Raw genomic sequence first — 16,378 nt, forward strand, 5'->3', positions numbered from 1 at the left:
TGTAAAACAATGTATGTATGTACAGTGTGTAAAACAATGTATGTATGTACAGTATGTAAAACAATGTATGTATGTACAGTGTGTAAAACAATGTATGTACAGTGTGTAAAACAATGTATGTACAGTGTGTAAAACAATGTATGTATGTACAGTGTGTAAAACAATGTATGTATGTACAGTATGTAAAACAATGTATGTATGTACAGTGTGTAAAACAATGTATGTACAGTGTGTAAAACAATGTATGTATGTACAGTGTGTAAAACAATGTATGTATGTACAGTAAGTAAAACAATGTATGTATGTACAGTGTGTAAAACAATGTATGTACAGTATGTAAAACAATGTATGTACAGTATGTAAAACAATGTATGTATGTACAGTATGTAAAACAATGTATGTACAGTATGTAAAACAATGTATGTATGTACAGTATGTAAAACAATGTATGTACAGTATGTAAAACAATGTATGTACAGTATGTAAAACAATGTATGTATGTACAGTATGTAAAACAATGTATGTACAGTATGTAAAACAATATATGTATGTACAGTGTCTAAAACAATGTATGTATGTACAGTGTGTAAAACAATGTATGTATGTACAATATGTAAAACAATGTATGTATGTACAGTGTGTAAAACAATGTATGTATGTACAGTATGTAAAACAATGTATGTACAATATGTAAAACAATGTATGTATGTACAGTGTGTAAAACAATGTATGTATGTACAGTATGTAAAACAATGTATGTATGTACAGTGTGTAAAACAATGTATGTACAGTGTGTAAAACAATGTATGTATGTACAGTATGTAAAACAATGTATGTATGTACAGTGTGTAAAACAATGTATGTATGTACAGTGTGTAAAACAATGTATGTATGTACAGTATGTAAAACAATGTATCTATGTACAGTGTGTAAAACAATGTATGTATGTACAGTATGTAAAACAATGTATGTACAGTATGTAAAACAATGTATGTACATTATGTAAAACAATATATGTATGTACAGTGTCTAAAACAATGTATGTATGTACAGTGTGTAAAAAATGTATGTATGTACAATATGTAAAACAATGTATGTACAGTGTGTAAAACAATGTATGTACAGTATGTAAAACAATATATGTATGTACAGTGTCTAAAACAATGTATGTATGTACAGTGTGTAAAACAATGTATGTATGTACAATATGTAAAACAATGTATGTACAGTGTGTAAAACAATGTATGTATGTACAGTGTGTAAAACAATGTATGTATGTACAGTATGTAAAACAATGTATGTACAGTATGTAAAACAATGTATGTATGTACAGTATGTAAAACAATGTATGTATGTACAGTATGTAAAACAATGTATGTATAGTGTCTAAAACAATGTATGTATGTACAGTATGTAAAACAATGTATGTATGTACAGTGTGTAAAACAATGTATGTATGTACAGTATGTAAAACAATGTATGTATGTACAGTGTGTAAAACAATGTATGTACAGTGTGTAAAACAATGTATGTACAGTGTGTAAAACAATGTATGTATGTACAGTGTGTAAAACAATGTATGTATGTACAGTGTGTAAAACAATGTATGTATGTACAGTATGTAAAACAATATATGTATGTATAGTATGTAAAACAATGTATGTATGTACAGTATGTAAAACAATATATGTATATATATATATATATATATATATATATATATACATACATATATTTTGCAAATAAAAAGAACATTTTATTTTAATCGAAGAGCAAAAGTATTTCTATATAAAAAAAATAGAAATTTGTTTAAAGTAGAAATTTTGAAGTGTTAGTCTGATTGGACCCTATTATCTACTGGATTGCTGCCTTGTTACTTTCCCTCACTGTTAGGACTCAAGAAGATGAAACATGGCAGTAATGAAGCAGGAAATCGTGTCCCCAACAGACACTTTAGGGTTCGCTAACCCGAAGGATGCAAATAGCTGTGTCTTGATGAGAGGAAGGAGGCAATGGCAGTGGTGGTTAAATTGTGATTAAAGCTCTGGTCGCAACTACACCATGAGTGTAAAAGGCACACGGGCACAAGGAGGGAAGGTATGCCAGGGTTAGGGCCTAATGTGTCACTGACTTAGTATGTGGGAAGCTTTAGTGCGAGTACTGTACATAGAGCTCTTTTTGCAACATTTTTTATAATAGATGCAGGGTTATTAACAGCACATTTGTGTGTTCCAGATAAGTTTGCTTGTTTTTTGAACACCATTTTCACACACTACGCATTGCAGAGGCATCAGAAATGCAAGCTCATTTTGTTTCCTACAACAGTTACCCAACTGACGAAGCGTGGTGCGTGTGGCAATATACAACTGCTTTATTTATACTTATTTGGATGCTGAATAATGAGTTTCTATATTTCACAGGGATTTCAAGCAGATTGTATGTTTCTCTCATTTTACAGAACCTTGTACACACAAATAAACAGCTCTCAAGCTTACATTTACCTTTCTAAAATGATTTGAGGGATCTCACAGTACCGACTAGACCTCAAATAATCTTGGTAGAGCTAAGATCTTTACGTTATCGGGACCTTTGTTAATTTTACATCAGGTATAATATTTTCTACTATGTGTCTAGAAATTTCTGCTATAAAAGTAAAACAAGCAAGTGATCTATGAAAATCATTTGTTCCTGGAGTTTATGTTGGAACTTTTTACTTGCGCATTTAAAGTGGACTATATTGTAGGAAGTTGTGATATATTAGAGACATGACCCCCATACTTAGGCACTATGTTCCCTTATCCTACAAAATAAACACACCATTCTTGGGGTTATAAAGGCCGCAGCCAATTTATTCTTTAACATGTAAGCAATTAAATAACTTGCACATCACATAAAACATTGTACAAAGTAACCCACATTAGTGCTTGCTCCATAGGGGCTCAATAACTCTTAAAACTTAAGTAACATATTGCAACTCTCCTGAACCACAGGAGGAACCTACATTGCTTCACAACTTCTTATACATCAACATCGCCGAACACCTCCTCCCAGCCATATAGAAACAGGGAGGGCAGGCGGGAGCTTCTTCTCACCACTGGTCCGGAAATGAAGAGGACCCTCAACTTCCGGTCTCCCTTTAAGTACCCCCAACCCTTAGCACCTCTTTTTTACCTTGTACCACCCACAACTACACTGGCCTGCTTTGGGGTCAAATGCCCCTACGTCAGATTCCTTCCTCCTGGGCTGAATTTTACAGCACTATTGTATTGTATTGTATTGGGTACTTGTAAAGCGCGGCTAATCACCCGTAAGGGTCTCAAGGCGCTGCTCATTTTATCGACCTCGGATGGATGAAAGGCTGAGTGGACCTCGCCGGAGATCAAACCTGCAACCCTTGGGTTGCTACAGAGCTCAGCCACAGTGCCTTAGCATGCTGAGCTATCTGTCCGGCACTACAAATGAGACATACTGGCAATTACAATTCAACATGTGCATTTGGCTACTTTGGGCTGATGCAAATGCCAAAGATAGTGGCTGCAAGCCGGATTCAGAAATTTTCTGACCTGGATTTGTTTTTTTTGAAAATACAACACACTAACGTTTGCAGAAATCGAGATTTTGTGTGATTTCTCTCCTTGCCACCATATTTTTGATCATATGCCCTAGATATCCATTCTTTTTCTAATGAAATAATTCCACCACTGCTTTATTGGGCTAAATTGAATACAAATATCACATGCATTGCCATTTGCAAAGTCTCAAAATGCATAGGAGATGTATTAGAAGATATCATTGATATAATATTGAGGTTACATGTGAAGAATAATGAACAAACTCTTTGACATTTTATGTGGTTAAATCTATTAAATTAGAAAGTGCTAATAATGCATACAATTTATAAGTACATTTAAATAGGGGTTACTGTCCTAATAAAACACAAAGAAAATCAGTGAAAAGGGCTTTTGGACAGGTAATGAAAGGAAAAAAATTAAACTCATCCAATTACATCTCTGGAAAATCCATTACCAATAAGAACGAGCAAATTGCCCTAGGAAAATTCAGATGCAAAACTAATAATGAAAGAGAAATGTCCTTTCAACCTGTTCTAAATTAGCTCTAATCTTTTAGCAACCAACATTTTCAAACTATATAAATTTCAGCTAAACCTAAAACACACAGTAGCATGGCTGTTATTCTAAAAGGGCAAAGTCACTTTTGCACATTAATTAGAAAAAAATATTAAAAAGGGACAGCATTTTGTAAATGAGCTAAACTGACACCTTAACTTCATTTCCATTTTTTGTTGTTGCAGTTTTCAATGCTTTAGAAAAGGTAGAAAAAGTATTTTTAACAAACTCCACATAATTATTATTATTATTATTATATTTTATTATTATTTTTATAGGGCTTAAATTATTCCTGTTTTATTTTTACAGTTTTTTTTTCCTCATAAGGCAAGTTCAATGATATTTAATGACATTAATACATAAATTATTTGGGAAGCATAAGCTTTTCCCAAAATCATGCTGCCTTAGGCACCTGCCTAAGAGCTGCTGGTGCAATGCCGCCCCCTGCTAACTCGCAGCCAATGGGCCGCCATCAGGGACCTGTCAATCAACCCGATCGTACTCGATCGGGTTATTTTCCTGCGATTCCTATCCGCCTGCTCAGAGCAGGTGGACAGGGTTATGGAGCAGCAGTCTTCAGACTCGCCAGAAACACGGGCCCAAAAGCTCCGTACGGAGCTTGATAAATGGGCCCCTACGTGCTCACTACTTTTGTACACACACACACTCACTGCTTGTATACACATATATACACACATATGCACATGCACTCACTATACACAATACAAACTTCCCATTACACAAACAGTCACTGCATGTAATAACATACAGCTAGATTATGAGTTTTGCGTTATGAGTGAAGTCTTGTAGGTATAGGTGTACCGCACACCTTTTTGGCCGTCACGCAACGTCAGTACCGCACTTTTAAAAAAGTCCTTTTTCAATGGGACTTCCATTGCGTCGGTATTACAAGTTTGCCTGGGAGGCCAAAAAGTGAGCGGTACACCCTATACTGACAAGATCCTTACCGCCATCTAAAGTCAGTAGTTATGGGTTTTGCGCTACAAATCTGTAGCATAAAACTCATAACTAAAGTGTTAAAAAGTACACTAACACCCATAAACTACCTATTAACCCCTAAACTGAGGCCCTCTCGCATCACAAACACTATAATACATTTATTAACCCCTAATCTGCCGCTCTGGACATCGCCACCACTAAATAAAATTAACACCTATTCCGCCACTCTCCGACATTGTCGCCACTATAATAAACCTATTAATCCCTAAACCGCCACCCTCCCGCATCGCAAACACTATTTAAAGATTATTAACCCCTAATCTGCCACTCTGGACATCACCGCCACTAAATAAAATTATTAACCCCTATTCCGCCGCTCCTCGACATTGTCGCCACTATAATAAACCTATTAACCCCTAAACCGCTGCCCTCCTGCATCGCAAACACTATTTAAAGATTATTAACCCCTAATCTGCCGTCCGCCCACACCGCCGCTATAATAAACCTATTAACCACTAAACCGCAAGCCCCCCACAACAAAATGTACTAAAATAAATGATTAACCTCTAAACCTCTGACCTCCCGCATCACTAACTCTACATAAATATATTACCTCCTAACCCTCACATAACCCTAAGTCTAACCCTAACCCTAGAGTAACCCTAAGCCTAACACCCCCTAACTTAAATATAATTAAAATAAATCTAAATTAACCTTACAATTATTACCTAAATAATTCCTATTTAAAGTATAAAAAAACTTACCTGTAAAAAAAACCTAAGCTAGCTACAATATAACAAATAGTTATATTGTAGCTATCTTAGGTTTTATTTTTATTTCACAGGTAAGTTTGTATTTATTTTAACTAGGTAGGCTAGTTAGTAAATAGTTATTAACTATTTAATAACTACCTAGCTAAAATAAATAAAAAGTTACCTGTAAAATTAAACCTAACCTGCCTTACACTAAAAACTAACATTACAATAAAATAAAATTAATTAAATTATTAAAATACTATTTTCTAAATTACAAAACCCCCCCACTAAATTACAAAAAATAAAAAACGAAATTATGAAAAATAAAAACAAATTACTCCTAATCTAATAGCCCTGTTCCAATCAGCCAATAGAATGCCAGTTCAATCCTATTGGCTGATTGCATCAGCCAATAGAATTTTTTCTACCTTAATTCCGATTGGCTGATTCTATCAGCCAATCGGAATTGAAGGGACTCCATTTTGGATGAAGTCATTTAAAGGAACCTTCATTCATTCTTCGGCCGTCGGATGAAGAGGATGCTCCGTGTCGGATGTCTTGAAGATGGACCCGCTCCGCAACGGATGAAGATAGAAGATGCTGTCTGGAGGTCCACTTCTGCCCGGTTGGGTGAAGACGTCTCCCGGTAGGGTGATCTTCAGAGGGTAAGTGTTAGGTTTTTTTAAGGGGGGATAGGGTGGGTTTTAGAGTAGGGTTGGTTGTGTGGGTGGTGGGTTTTAATGTTGGGGGGGGAATTGTAATTTTTTTTACAGGTAAAAGAGCTGATTACTTTGGGGCAATGCCCCGCAAAAGGCCCTTTTAAGGGCTATTTGTAATTTAGTGTAGGGTAGGGCTTATTTTTTTTTTGGGGGGGGGGTGTATTTTGTTAGGGGGATTAGATTAGGTGTAATTAGTTTAAACATCTTGTAATTTCTTTATTCTTTTCTGTAATTTAGTGGGGATTTTTTTTTGTACTTTAGATATTTTTTTTTAATTGTATTTAATTTAGGTAATTAATTTAATTGTAGTATAGTGTTAGGTGTAATTGTAACTTAGGTTAGGTTTTATTTTACAGGTAAATTTGTCTTTATTTTAACTAGGTAGTTATTAAATAGTTAATAACTATTTAATAACTATTGTACCTAGTTAAAATAAATACATAGTTGCCTGTAAAATAAAAATAAACCCTAAGCTAGCTACAATGTAACTAATAGTTATATTGTAGCTAGCTTAGGGGTTATTTTAAAGGTAAGTATTTAGTTTTAAATAGGAATTATTTAGTTAATTGTAGTAATTTTAGATTTAGAATTATTTTAATTATATTTAAGTTAGGGGGGGTTAGGGTTAGACTTAGGTTTAGGGGTTAATAACTGTATTATAGTTGGGGGGCAGATTAGGAGTTAATAAATGTAGTTAGGTTGCGGCGACATTGGGGACGGCAGAGTAGGGGTTTATAAATAAAATGTAGGTGTCGTCGATGTTGGGGGCATCAGATTAGGGGTTCATAAGTATAATGTAGGTGGCGGCGGTGTCGGGGGCGGCAGATTAGGGGTTAATAAGTGTAAGATTAGGGGTGTTTAGACTCTGGGTTCATGTTAGGGTGTTAGGTGTAGACATAAAATGTATTTCCCCATAGGAATCAATGGGGCTGCGTTAGGAGCTTTTCAGCCGTCTCTCCCCCATTGATTCCTATGGGGAAATTGTGCACAAGCACGTTTTACCAGCTCACCGCTAATGTAAACAGCCCTGGTATTGAGGTGAGATGTGGAGCTAAATTTTTCTCTATGCTCACTTTTTTTGACTGCTGCTTACTTTAGCGGTCTTTAGACAGCTGCTTCATAACTGGTGTTTCTGGCGAGTCTGAAGACTCACCAGAAACACAGGCCCACAAGCTCCTTTTTAGAGTTTGATAAATGGGCCTACACCATACGTACAGCAATCCAAAATAGTTTGTAAACAACGGTTTGTATTGCACCCTCCTCTCCTTGTCAGAATCCATAACTACAATTTATTTTAATAAACTGTAATTTTATACATTTATTTTAATACAATACATTTATAATTTTATTTGTATAAATAGTTTTTATCCCTAATTATTATTTGCCCTTGGTGATAGAAGGGTTAAAACCCTTGGGTGTCTATAAATATATACTTTTGTGTATTAGTTTTAGATTGGGTGACCACTATTAAGGTTAGCAAATTTTAAGGGTAAATTAAAAAAGTCAAACTGTGTAGTATTTGACATATATTTTCTAGGTATTAATTAGAAAACAAGACATCTTCTCCCCCATTTTTCAATATAAAATGAATATTTATTATTTTATGCACCCATATATGGTACCATAAGAAAGCCATGCTTGCCTTTTATCTGTATGGGTGCAGTTAACAAAGAGTAGGTCATTATGGTATATTAACCCCTAATCCACCATTAACCCACATAACAGTAAACCTAATAAAGTATATTAACCCCTAATCCGCCATTAACCCACAATACAATAAACCTAATAAAACTAGTAACCCCTAATTCACCAAACCCCCACAACACAAATAACTAATTAAATTACTAAGCTCCCTAACTTAACACCCCCTAACTTAACCCCAATTACCTAAATTAAAAATATACTAAGGTACAATTAAAATGAAAAAAAAGTTTAAATTAATCTAAGATTACAAAAAATAAAAAATCTAACATTGCATAAAATAATAAACCAAATTATCAAAAATAAAACTATTAAACCTAATCCCTATGAAAATAAAAAAATAAAAAAAATAAAAACCTCCCGTCTAATACTAAACTATCAATAGCCCTTAAAAGGGGCTTTTGTAGGGCATTGCCCTAAGTTAAACAGCTCTTTTCCTTAAAAAAAAAATACTAAGTACCCCCTCTAACAGTAAACGCCCCCACCCACCAAGCCCCCCAAAATAAAAAACCTAACACTAAAAAATCCTAAACTACCCATTGCCCCAAAAGGGGCATTTGTATGGGCATTGCCCTTAAAAAGGCATTAAGCTCTTTTATTGCCCTTAAAAGGGCATTTAGCTCTTTTAAGAGTGCCCAGAAATCCCTAAACAAACCCCCCAAAAATAAATAAAAGCCTAAGTCTGACCCCCCCAAATAGGTACTCCCCATTCCTGAATTCCGAAGGAGAAGGTCCTGTTCCAGTCGGTGAAGTCTTCTTCCAAGCGGGGACCTCTTCCTTCTTCATCCAGGACCAAGACGGAGCAGAGATGAGCGCACAGCAGGACCGGCTATTGTGGAGCCATGGATCGTGGATGATCCTATTTGTACGATTGCCACCGTACACTGAATAGTGAATTCAAGGTACGCATTTAAATATGGTGTCCCTTGCATTCCTATTGGCTGATTTGATTCTTCAAATTCAAATCTGCGGCCACCTCTACTCCACACCGCCTTCACTCCGGATGAAAATAGATGTCCCCGTGCTGGTTGAAGATGGAGCCGTCTGGAAAAAGACCTTCACTGCCCGGACTTCAGGAGCTGTGAGTACCTATTTCGGGGTTAGACTTAGTTTTTTTGTTTTTTTTTTGGGTGTTTTTTTTTTATTTTTTAGATTAGAGATCTTTTTATTTTTTAATGGGTAGCAAAAGAGCTGATTTCCCTTTTGAGGACAATGCCCATACAAATGCCCCTTTAGGGGCAGTTGGTAGCTTAGGTTTTTTAGACTTAGGTTTTTTTATTTTGTGTGTTTGTCTGGGGGTTTACTTTTAGGTAATATTGGTACTTTTTTAGGTAAAAGAGCTGATCAGTTTAGGGCAATGCCCTACAAAAGACCCTTTTAAGGGCTATTGTTAGTCTAGTGTTAATGTTTTTTTTAGATTAGGACTTTTTATTTTATTGGGCAGCAATTTTAAGGACAATGCCCATACAAATGCCCCTTTAGGAGCAATAGGTAGCTTAGGTTTTTTAGATTTAGTTTTTTTTTTTTTATTTTGGGGGGTTGGTTGGGTGGGGGGGTTTAACTTTTAGGGGGTCCTTCGTAAAAAAAAATAGGTAAAAGAGCTGTTTAACTTAGGCAATGGCCTACAATAGGCCCTATTAAGGGCTATTGGTAGTTTAGTGTTAGATTAGGGAGTGTTTTTATTTTGGGGGGCTTTTTTATAGGGGTATTAGTTTAGGTTTAAAAAAAATATTTTGGATAATTACGTTTATTTTTTGTAATTTTATTGTTTTTTTTTTTTTGCAATGTTAGATTTTTTAAATTTTTGTAATATTAGTTTTTTTTTATTTAATCTTAAATTTTGTAAGTTTTTTTATTTTATATAATTGGGGTTAATTTATGGGGTTTTAGGTTAGGCGCTTAGTGATTAGATAGATTGTTTGCGCTGTGGAGGGATGGCCGTTTAGAGGTTAATATTGTAATTAGGTAGTTGGCGTTGTGGAGGTTTTTGCGATTTAGGGGTTAATAGTGTAATTAGGTAGTTTGTGTTGTGGGGGTTTGGCGGTTTAAGGGTTAATATTTTAATTATGTTATTTGCATTGTTGTTTCATTTGCGGATTAGGGGTTAATTACTTTATTATTTAGCGATGTGGGGTTTGGCTGTTTAGAGGTACATTTTGCGCATGCGTTAGGTGTTTATTAATGTTTCTTGTGGGTGGTTAGGTGTTTTTTGCTAATGCTTCGTGCGGGCGGTAAGTTTTTTTGTTAATACTTTGTGCAGGCGGTTAGGCTTTTGTTTGTTAATACTTTGAGCGGGTAGTTAGGTTTTTTGTTAATACTTTGTGTGGGTGGTTAGGTGTTTCTTGTTAATACTTCATGCGGGCATTTATGCGGTTTTTTTTTGTTAATACTTTGTGTGGGCGGTTAGGTTTTTTTGTTATTTTTTGTGCAGGGGGTTAGGTTGTTTTTGTTATTATTTCGTGCGGGCGGATAGTTTTTTTTGTTAATACTTCGTGTGCACATTTATGGTTTTTTTTGTTAATACTTGTGAGTGTGGTTAGGTGTTTTCTTGTTAATACTTCGTGCTGGCGGTTAGGTTTTTTGGTAATCTTTCATGCAGACGATTAGGTGTTTTATGGTTAATGCTTCATTTGGCTGTGTGCGCAGCCTACATTCGCAGACGATGGCGTCAGACGCATTACAAACGGGACTATAGTATAGATTGGAACAGCAAATATATAAACTAATTTTGATAAAAAATCTTAGAATTGGAACCTATATTTCAAAGCTAACAGAACATACAATTCACTGATTGAATTTGAGTCAATGAATAGCTCACAGAAGCACAGAAGTCACACATCTTCACATTCCAATAGCTCTAGTCAAAATAATTGAAAATGTCTAAGCTTTTTCTAGTCTCCTACCTCCCTATGATATTAAAGATTGATTGGAGAAGCCTGTATGGCTAAAATCCAACATTTAGTGCCTGACTGGCTGTATCTAACAAAAATGATTAGTAATACTATGACAGCATTGGACAAGGATAATTGGCACATACATGTTAAGACTCTATGAGCATCATTACAAACAAAGGAGCTGGTTAGCCAAACAATATACTGTAAATACTTTTACTATCCAGCCAGTTCCTTCACCTTTTTTGGGCAAAAAAATAAATAAAGCTTAACACAAAACACATATTGATCTTTTTTAATTCTGCAATTTGTGTTAAAGCATCACCATCAGATAAACGATTCAGTATGAATTTAAATAATATTAGCATCAGATAATCATTTGGGACTGGTAGTTTTCAAAAGTATCTGCAGATTGGCAAAATACATTCTGTGTATAAATGTTTGTGTATCTATTGGGTATTGTAAATAAAATAATTAAATGCATATTACACTTATTTCTCAGAGTATAAAATGCTGAAGTTGATGTTGTACGGCAAGTTAAAAATAATCAGAAGTGTAAGTACCTTTAGGAGTAAGCAGACTTCAGTGAATAGGACATTAAAAGCTGTTTACTTTAATGTCTTCCATAAATGAGATAAACAATATGGAAATTCAAAACTTATTTTCAGCAACAAATTGTTACTTGACACATTTCCTAATCATAATAAGACACTCTAGGGCCAGCAGTGTTTTTGCAATAATTGCACCTCTCAAGTGATTTAAGATGCTAAAACAGCATTCTCTGCTCTGACAATACACCTGAGGGATACATTCAGGGCTCAACAAATCAGCATCATGTTGCTCCTCATTGCTCAATTAACTGTTATTATGAATGACAAAATCATATGGTAAAAGAAAATGAAGAAATTAATACAACAGTTTCCTCCTATAAAAATACCGTTGGGATTGAATGAGGATCTCATAAACATAAAAGCTTATGCAACGGAATAGTTTTCAAACAAAGAAGACGTGTGTTCATTAAAAGCATTTTAACACTTTAATTAAAAGTGAGCAACAGATTTCACATATTAACATTCCAAAGATTATTTATATATATATATATATATATAAAAATAACAGAGGGTAATGCTGCACATCCACTTTTTAGATGCTGCAAAAATTGCCTGCAAAAAACTATCACCGAGATTACGAGTTTTGCGGTAACAGGGGTGCGTTGCTAACGAGCATTTTTTTTTTCACCGCTCACTTAAGACAACGCTGGTAATACAGGTTTTTTTAAACCCGGCGTTATCCGCAAAAAGGTGAGCGTAGAGCAAAATTTAACTCCACATCTCACCTCAATACCAGCGTTGCTTACGGTAGCGTTGAGCAGGTAAAACGTGCTTGTGCACGATTTCCCCATAGGAAACAATGGGGCAGATTCATCTGAAAAAAAACCTAACACCTGCAAAAAAAGAGCGCTCAGCTTCTAACCCAGCCCCATTGATTCCAATGGCGAAATAAAATTTATGTCTACATAAACATGAACACCCTAACATGAACCCTGAGTCTAAACACCCCTAATCTTACACTTATTAACCCCTAATCTGCCGCCCCCGACATTGCCGAAACCTGCATTATATTTTTAACCCCTAATCTGCTTCTCCGGACACCGCCGCCACCTACATTATCCCTATGAACCCCTAATCTGCTGCCCCCAACATCGCCGACACCTACATACTATTTATTAACCCCTAATCTGCCCCCCATGTCGCCGCAACCTACCTACATTTATTAACCCCTAATCTGCCGCCCCCATCGTCGCCGCTACTATATTAAATGTATTAACCCCTAAACCTAAGTCTAAACCTAAGTCTAACACCCCCCTAACTTAAATATAATTATAATAAAACAAAATAAAATTACTACAATTAAATAAATTAATCCTATTTAAAACTAAATAATTACCTATAAAATAAACCATAAAATAATCTAATCCCCCTAATAAAATAACCCCCCCCAAATAATAAAATTCCCTACCCTATACTAAATTACAAATAGCCCTTAAAAGGGCTTTTTGCGGGGCATTGCCCCAAAGTAATCAGCTCAAAACCCACCCAATCCCCCCTTAATAAAACCTAACACTAACCCTTTGAAGATCACCCTACATTGAGCCATCTTCACCCAACCAGGCACAAGTGGTCCTCGAGAGGGGCAGAAGTCTTCATCCAATTCGGGCAGAAGAGGACCTCCAGATGGGCAGAAGGCTTCATTCAGGCGGCATCTGCTATCTTCATCCATCCGGAGCGGAGCGGGTCCATCTTGAAGCCAGCCGACGTGGAGCATCCTCTTCTTCCGACGACTCCCGACGAGGACGAATGAAGGTTCCTTTAAATGACGTCATTCAAGATGGCATCCCTTGAATTCCGATTGGCTGATATGATTCTATCAGCCAATCGGAATTAAGGTAGGAAATATCCTATTGGCTGATGCAATCAGCTAATAGAATTGAGCTCGCATTCTATTGGCTGATTGGAACAGTCAATAGAATGCGAGCTCAATCCTATTGGCTGATTGGATCAGCCAATAGGATTGAAGTTCAATCCTATTGGCTGATCTAATCAGCCAATAGGATTTTTCCTACCTTAATTCTGATTGCCTGATAGAATCCTATCAGCCAATCGGAATTCAAGGGACGCCATCTTGGATGACGTCATTTAAAGGAACCCTCATTTGTCGGGAGTCGTCGGAAGAAGAGGATGCTCCGCATTGGCTGGCTTCAAGATGGACCCGCTCCGGATGGATGAAGATAAAAGATGCCACCTGGATGAAGCCTTCTGCCCATCTGGAGGTCCTCTTCTGCTCGGATCGGATGAAGACGTCTGCCCCTCTGGAGGACCACTTGTGCCCGGCTAGGTGAAGACGGCTCAAGGTAGGGTGATCTTCAAAGGTTTAGTGTTAGGTTTTATTAAAGGGGGATTGGGTGGGTTTTAGAGTAGGGTTTGGGTGTGTGGGTGGTGGGTTTTAATGTTGGGGTGGGGGGTATTGTATTTTTTTTAAAGGTAAAAGAGCTGATTACTTTGGGGCTATGCCCCGCCAAAAGCCCTTTTAAGGGCTATTTGTAATATAGTATAGGGTAGGGAATTTTATTATTTTGGGGGGCTTTTTTTATTTTATTAGGGGTATTAGATTAGGTTTAATTAGTTTAAAAAAATATTTTTTATTTTCTGTAATTTAGTGTTTGTTTTTTTGTACTTTAGTTTATTTTATGTAATTGTAATTAATTGTAGTTAGTTTAGGTAATTAATTTAATGATAGTGTAGTGTTAGGTGTAATTGTAATTTAGGTTAGGATTTATTTTACAGGTAAATTTGTACTTATTTTAACTAGGTAACATGTAACTATTAGTTATATTGTAGCTATCTTATGGTTTATTTTATAGGTAAGTATTTAGTTTTAAATAGGATTAATTTATTTAATTGTAGTAATTTTATTTCGTTTTATTTAAATTATATTTAAGTTAGGGTTAATACATTTAATATAGTAGCGGCGATGATGGGGGCGGCAGATTAGGGTTAATAAATGTAGGTATGTGTCAGCGATGTTAGGGACGGCAGATTAGGGGTTAATAAAATGTAACTAGTGTTGGCGAGGCGGGAGTGCGGCGGTTTAGGGCTTAAGTGAGCGGTACACCTGTATCTGCCAGATTCGTAATACCAGCGGGCAATAAAAAGCAGCGTTGTGACCTCTCAACGCTGCTTTTTAAGGCTAACGCAAGACTCGTAATCTAGCAGTATGCTTTTATGTTAAAATTGGGATCTTATTCACACAATATGGCCATATTCTGCTTAGCCAGTAAACAATTGACAAGGTGATTCAATGTTGACTGGTCCTAACACTACTATACTTTGCCTTTATGGGCTGAATTATTTTTGCTTTTTCTCTTTATAATAGAATAAGACTAGACATATTAAAAGATTAGAAGAACAGTTAAAGCAAAATTAAACTTTCACTATTTAGATAGACCATGCAATTTTAAACAAGTTTCCAATTTCCAATGTTATTACTTAATTTTCTTTGTCATTGCTAAGTAGGCTAAGGTTCATACTTAGCTAAAAGGTAACAATAATGTGAGCATAATATTGTAGTCCCAGAGCAACTTAAAGTGACAGTACACACATTGAGAACTTTATATTAATTGTTTAGTTATGCATTATGAAAAAAGTTGCAATATACTTAATTTGAAGTGTAAATGTGTAACCTTAAAGAAACACTCAAGTCAAAATTAAACTTTCATGATTCATAAAAAACAGGCAATTTTAAACATCTTTCCAATTAACATCCATTAACAAAATGTGCACAGTCTTTTATATTTACACTTTTTGAGTCACCAACCACTACTAAGCATGTGCAAAAATTCACAGAATATACATATATGCATTTGTGATTGGCTAATGCCTGTCACATGAGGATGAGTGGAAATAGACATAACTTTGAAATTCATCAGAAAAAAAATTACCACTCATTTGAAGTTTAGACCAGGGCCCCCATTTATCATTGTGCGGACGGACATGATCTGATATAGCGAACCATGTCCGCCGCACATAGATAAATGCCGACAGCATACGCTGTCAGCATTTATCATTGCACCAGCAGTTCTTGTGAACCTTAAGTGCTTTTGTATTGTCTTTATATCAAGCATTTGTTGATTATGCAAATTTACTGTGTTTACTATCCTTTTAAAGGGACATAAAATGAAAAAATGTAAAAAGTAAACTATCATAGTTCAGATAGAGCATTCAGTTTCTAAAAAATATTTTATCTTACTGCTATTATCACTTTTCTCTGGTTTCCTTTGTTGAAAAGTATACCTAGGTATGCTTAGGAGCAGCAATGGATTACTAGCAGCTATATGGTGATTGGTGACTACACTCTTGTGTTTGGCTCATCAGATGTGTTTATTTAGGTCCCCGTAGTGCATATCACCTCTGGATCTGACTTAAACTATGTGTGTAACTCATTAGAAGGGTTTAAACTAATAGTTATATGCAAGCAATTGTGCATATTTGAGGATTATAAATATCCACTTGTATGCTCCATTAAAAAGAAAACAACAATAAATATTTGTGGGAAAACCCATCCTAAAAAATTACAATGTTTTCAAACACCTTCAAAGTTAAAAATTTGATTGTGAAGCAAAAAGAGGCTGTAAAGTGTTAGGCAACTGTCAAGTGTATCACTCCACA

Source organism: Bombina bombina, chromosome 2 (genome assembly GCF_027579735.1).
Source record: "Bombina bombina isolate aBomBom1 chromosome 2, aBomBom1.pri, whole genome shotgun sequence".
In the NCBI taxonomy this organism is placed as follows: Eukaryota; Metazoa; Chordata; class Amphibia; order Anura; family Bombinatoridae; genus Bombina; species Bombina bombina.